General features: G+C 34.2%; 1 long non-coding RNA gene across 2 annotated transcripts; it reads left to right on the top strand.

Annotated features, from left to right (window-relative positions):
* Positions 1 to 5,458: 5,458 nt before the first annotated feature.
* Positions 5,459 to 6,487, top strand: LOC135197573 (uncharacterized). 2 transcript variants are annotated; one of them, XR_010310605.1, is made up of 4 exons: positions 5,459 to 5,833; positions 6,002 to 6,063; positions 6,172 to 6,250; positions 6,346 to 6,487. It is a non-coding gene; the product is annotated as an uncharacterized LOC135197573 (long non-coding RNA). The 2 variants fall into 2 exon arrangements; XR_010310604.1 differs by having other exon boundaries at positions 6,172 to 6,487.
* The last annotated feature ends 348 nt before the right edge of the window (positions 6,488 to 6,835 follow it).

The raw sequence follows: 6,835 nt of genomic DNA, 5'->3' as shown, positions 1-6,835 counted from the left end.
ATCGCTAATTGCAACTGTCACTTTTCTAAATCCCTCACTAGATATAAACTATATTGTATAATAATGACAACTTTGAGTTCTTAAATCTGGATCATTTAAAGATTCGGAAATAATAACTGGTTACTTTCTTTTCAGGGCCAAGATTGTATTCTATAGAATTAACGTCCAAAAATACTGTGAATACGACTATACACTGCAGTTACAATTATACAGTATTTGTTATTTTAAGGAAGAATTCTGCTAGATGGCATCGGACGCATTTTCCAAAGATGTAACCGAGTACTGGGACATTTCCCTGGAATATGCCAGTGAATTTTCTAGAAAATAATCTCGTTATGTTTCCCAGACCCAAATTACGAGGGAAGTTCTAATTTAACCTTACCTGACCTGGCCTGGCCTAACCTAACCTAAACTAGAGGCATGGCAAAAAACCGGGGCTGGTGCAATATTAGCATAAATCTCAGGAATTTGCTGCCCGGACACAGAACATCTGCATTATTACGTTAAAATAAAGGTCTCCCTGTATTTTAATATTTCATTACATTTTCATCTGTTGATTATTTAATTTTTTTTTCTAACAAGTGATCTCTTCTTTCTGGATTTCCTACTACCTTCTCTTACTTTTTTTCTAATGAACACCATTTTTCTTTGGAAGCTTGAATTTCAAGTCAATGGCCCCTGGGATCTTGTTCCATAAGAATAGTGTTAATATCTAAATAATAATAATAATAATAATAATAATAATAATAATAATAATAATAATAATAATAATAATAACTCGACTGAAATGAACCAGCTGTCAGGATTCATAATCCACAAAGTGAGAGAGGGAGAGAATTCAACTTCATCTTTTAATGGATGTGGAAGAGATCATTATGACAGGAAGTGGTGGAGGCGAGAGACCGAGTGTCCTTAAATAGTTGTGGGTAGATGGGTTCAAGATGAAAGCACGAGAAAAGTTACTTTATAAAGGAAGAAAGGTGTCTAAAATTTCACTACAATAACATACTCATTCGGCTCAATTAGGGATTACCTTGACTACATCACATATTCTCGGTGGGGCCTTCTACAGCTATCACCACACAACTGGCTAGATCTATCTATCACTAACACAACGAGCACAATAATAGTTCTGATAAGAATAGACCAAAGCAGAGAATATTACGTGAGGCGATTCCAACATTCTCTAAATTTCAAACATGGGAGTCCTTGCCACAACAGACAACGACAATAAGGCGAAGGACTCGTTTCAACACTACCAGGGGTTTCTTGTCCCACAACAGAATCTAAAGAACTGCTATGAATGTTGGTTCATTGATTTTTGGGATGAAACTGCCAAGCCTTTATGTAATTCTCAAGGGGAAATGACGTGATACATAGATCAATTTCATTGATCGACTGACCGACCAGCTGTTTCAACCAACGTAAGTACTACCTGGTATTCGCTGGTGGTAACCCAGTCAAGTCCTGGCCACACCAAACGTTGCTTAATAGACGGATTTGAATACCAGTGGAGCAGAAAACGTGACACAAAGACCAAAAAAATTGGTAGCTGTTTGAGCAGCAAGAGAGGAACCATACCAATCCTTCTTTATTGAGACATCAAACGAAAGCATTGTAGATTTACAAGTCAAATGTTCCTACTATCTCTTACAGACGTTTCCTCTCGAGTGACGCCAGTAATGAAAGCTGAATTTATTCATTGCTTTCTCTAATAATACTGCTTCTGCAAGCACCAGGTCGTCTTGCATTCGTCTATTTCAGTCGTCCTTGGGTCACAAATATTTGGATGTGATACAGATCCTTGCAAGAAAATTAATTCGTTCATATTCATTCTATACGAGGAATTTGAGAATTGTCATTTTTGCCTGTATATCTTTCATAATATAAAATCACTTTCTTACTATAATTCAGCGTTAAAGAGCAATTAGAAATTAAGACTGCATAGAAGGAATGCGAGAGAGACAGGACTACTTTCAATTATAAGTGGTTTTTTCCTTCAAGCAAACTTAACATTTAAGCTGCAATGCATTTGTTAATGGTGGATATCTTCATCTAACGGTTTCCGCCTCTTTCTCTCGTGTGTGCTTATTTGTGGAATAACAGAAGGCCGAGTGAACAGATAAATTCACTATTTGATATTCTCTAGATGGTTAACTTTGGAGGAAAATCGAAGCTGAGTTATCCAGTTATAATCATGGAAATCTCTTCGCCCTCAGTTTTAATACAGTTTGTTTGTTTGTATGGTGCTTTTACGTTGCATGGAACCAGTGGTTATTCAGCAACGGGACCAACAGCTTTACATGACTTCCGAACCACGTCGAGAGTGAACTTCCATCACCAGAAGTACACATCTCTAACACCTAAATGCAACTCCCGAGAATCGAACTCGCGGCCACCGAAGTGGCAGGTCCAGACCATACCGATCACGCTACTGAGGCGCTTACAGATTTAACTATTCGATGATATATTATTTTTTCTTTTTTAATAAGTAGGATATCTTGTTTCTGTATTTCCCTTTACCTTCCTTTTACGTCTTCCTAATAAACTCCATATTCTTTGGAAGCTTGAATTTCAAGTCATTACTGATAGTGGTACCTGTGGCCTTGTTCCATATGAACTTAGGTTTCAAAATTTTCTGAATATAATAATAATAATAATAATAATAATAATAATATAATAATAATGTAATTTTTTAGCAGGTGAAATGCTGTATACCCGGAAATAGGTTTCCGTTGCCTTGTTTATATTGCACGTGTATAGCCCATGTTTATAAATTATTGCATCACTGGTACGTCTTCATTACTCATCCGTTCAGAGACCTCTGGGAAGCAGTGGTCTAAGGGGAGCAATTTTACTTACAATATTACTGTAGTTATCATTACTCTGAACGTGATTAATTTCATATGGAGCCATCAATAAAGGTTACCAAACTAAAGAAAGCTGTAAAGATTAGTAGTATACACCTTTATAAAAAAAAAAAGATAAAAAAAAAAAAAAAAAAAAAAAAAAAGTGAAATTACTATCAAAAGACATTTACGGCAACAATTGGCAGCTTCAGTTTTATAAATCACACAGCATCCCCCCCCCCCCCCCCCCCCCCCCCCCTTTTTTTTTCTTACATTTCAGCCTTTGTGTCTTCAAACTCTGGATCAAGAAGACTTCAAAGTTCTTGACAAGGGCTTTCGGACAGTGAATTCTGAGAGAGCTCTCCTTTATTTTTTTATCACCAGATCTTCGTAGCCAGGGATGGGGAACCAAGTTTTAAGATAAGGGCTTGAGAAGTTCCTGTTCTCGGACAACGTATATCCGACAAGGATATCAAACACAGCCTCACCAAGAAAGCAAAGAAAGAAGGAGGCCGCAAAGCAATCGGATATAATGGGATAAAAGAAGGACGTTCTGTCTTATCTCACTTAACATGGATGTGTTTTGTGTAAGCGAGGCTGTTCCTGATACGTATATAGGGCTAAATGTAATATGCTGATAGTGATTAAACGATAGAGTGGCGTAATTGATTTTCTCCAGTTTCTGGACCTTGAGTCATATACGGTTTGAGTGTTATTTTCTATCCTGCTCTTAATTTTCTTGTTTTCACGTCATATTTTAGTTGCTTTTTTTTATATCATCACTTTCGTGTTTCTTGGGCAGATTAGGGTATTCTTAAGGGGTGACACAAAAGGCGTTTATCAGTTCTATAGTGGAGCTTATGGTGATGATCATAACCCAGGAATCACACCAACTTGGCTTAAAATTATTATAATAAACCTATTTATAATTATGTTTTATGAAGTAAATTTTACACATACCAGTCTGTCCGTCTGTGTGTCTATCTATAAATCTATCTATCTTCCTCTGTACACCTACCTATATAATATACATACATAAATTATATAATATAATATATATATATATATATATATATATATATATATATATATATATATATATATATATATATATATATATATATATATATATATATATATATATATATATATATATATATATAGTATATATATATATATATATATATATATATATATATATATATATATAATATAATATAAACTCCTAGAACAGGATAAAAGAATAGTCATAAAAATAAAAAAATAGAAAATAAAACACATCAAAAGACCGCCTACCGCGCTACAGTATTATTTAATGACGTATCTTTGAAGGTGGACCATCACCCGTATTATTACTATTATATTATATTACTCAGTCCTCCATTCAGGTCTCATCACGACGGCCCCGGAGGGAGAACGTGCCCTTCTGGTCAACATAATCAAAACGGCCACTTGTGTTAGGTCCCTTCCGAGACAATTATATTATTAATGAAGCACGGCCATGCGATCGACGGAGTTAAGTCAAGGTTAATTGACGAGCCTAAGGAAGTGCAGGAATAATGCATCTCAATCAGAGATTATTTTCTTAGTCTCTGTCATTAGGAATTTAGAGATTTACATCAATCGCAAAAAAGAAAAAATTAAATAAGCATTTGTACATTATTCTAGAAATGAGGATTCCTCAGAAAAACCAATGGTAATTTACAAGTGAACAAGAAGTCAATGATACTTTTATTTGTAATCGGCCCTCTAAATTTGTATTAACGAATGAAAATAAATACACGGATGTGTAATAATAAATGAAAATAAATGCACGGATGTGTGCAATAAATAAAAAAATGAAAACTAAATGCACGGGATGTGTAATACTGAATGAAAATAAATACACGGAAATGTGTATTAATGAAAATAGAAATACACGGATGTTAGTAATGGAATTAAAATAAATACACGAATTTTGGTAATAAGTGAATGAAAAAAATACACGGATGTTGTATAATAATGAATATAAATACACGGATGTGTATTAATGAATGAAAATAAATACACGAATGTGTATAATGAATGAAAATAAAATACACGGATGTGTAATAAATAAATGAAAAATAAATTCAGGATGCAATAAGAAAAAAATAAATACACGGATGTGCAATAATGAATGAAAATAAATACACGGATGTGTAATAATGAATATAAATACACGGATGTGTATTAATGAATGAAAATAAATACACGAATGTGTATAATGAATGAAAATAAATAAACGAATGTGTATTAATGAATGAAAATAAGTAAACGAATGTGTATTAATGATTAAAAATAAATAAAAGAATGTGTATTAATGAATGAAAATAAATACACGAATGTGTATTAATGAAATACAAAAAAAAAAGAATGCTGTATTAATGAATGTATACACGAAGTGATTAATGAATGAAAATAAATACAAAGATGTATATTAATGAATGAAAATAAATACACGGATGTGTATTAATGAATGAAAATAAATACAAAGATGCATATTAATGAATGAAAATAAATACACGGATGTGTATTAATGAATGAAAATAAATAAACGAATGTGTATTAATAAATGAAAATACAAGACATTTCATATTCTCACATGGCGACAGGAAAGACTAGTAATTATTAAGAACTTGGTATTTCAATTGCCCTACTCTTGGTACCATCAAACTGTCTTTCCTGCCGTCCAGTCTTTAAAGATGGGTAGTTTGCTAACTCCTCCTCCTTCCATATGCTTTACTCGAGCGAAAACGGCGACGAGGAGCCAGGCAGACTCAGAGAGAGAGACACAGAGAAGAGAGCAGAGACCTCACTCACCTGGGAAGGTTCCTACAATTTTGATTCGTCCGACATGCCTGTCTTAGGCTAAAGGCTTTTATTGGGATCCCTGGTCTACGTCACCCTCTTGTGAACATCTGCCAAAATCCATCTGCAACGCCTTTGTGCATGGTTCGACAATGGTGAGTACCAAGAATATATAGGGCTTATTTTTAAGGTTATCATTGCGAACTCTCATTGCCTTGTGTTGCCTATTCAAGTTTTCCTGTCTGTCATTTTTTCTTATGAAGATTCGTTATAGTTTTTTGTGGTCAATATGTTTTATACATCGTATTCTCTTGTCCTTTCAGGTGATTTAGCTCTCGGACTAGTAACTCTAGCTTATTCATAAATTCACCTTGTTAACGCTTGGGTAAGAGAATCGTCTAATACATTAACGTTTCGAGTGGTTATATTTATGACGGATTGTCTCCCATATTACGACCGAGCAAATTTATATTAGGTTTACCGTTCATTTCAGGATGGTGTTTGGTTTCGGTGTATCGGCCCTTTTATTTCCTTCCTGATACTAATGTAAACCTCCGTTGCTCAATTGTAAGGTAATTTTAAGTGGGTTATTATTCCTATGGGTATATTCTTCTACATAAATGACCATGACTTTTAGATACTAATCTTCCTGAATATTTCTTTACAGACAGCGAGCGAAGCAGAACGAAGGAAACGCCCTACGATCTACGTGAATTGCCTTGTTCTCCTACCAATTGTTTGTAACTACGGTACTACGTCATTTTAAAGGCTTATTTATGTAATAAATATCATATTTAATTACATTTTTCCTTCCAACCTTTATTTCAAACCACAGATTTTTATGGTGTTCTGCTTATGGCGCCCAACGTGGGGCAACACGAAGAAAGGTGCTTAATGATGGTGCAGATGATCCAGTAGAGAATTGACCACGACGTGGGGCTCCTAATAGTCTCTCCTATTTCTATTTGTAGGACATTGATATTTTCCTTTCCAGGATATTAACATTTTATTGAAATAAATATAATTTTTCTTTCCAGAAAATTAACATTTTATTGGTTTGCATTTGTTATACTTTTGTTATAATGGCTAACTTACAGGTACTGATCGGACAACGAAAAGTCATTCGGAGAAAAGTCACCGAACAATTCAATAGGTCT

The sequence above is a fragment of the Macrobrachium nipponense genome, chromosome 21, assembly GCF_015104395.2.
Source record: "Macrobrachium nipponense isolate FS-2020 chromosome 21, ASM1510439v2, whole genome shotgun sequence".
NCBI classification, from domain to species: Eukaryota; Metazoa; Arthropoda; class Malacostraca; order Decapoda; family Palaemonidae; genus Macrobrachium; species Macrobrachium nipponense.
This window is presented reverse-complemented; position numbering and strand designations above follow the sequence as displayed.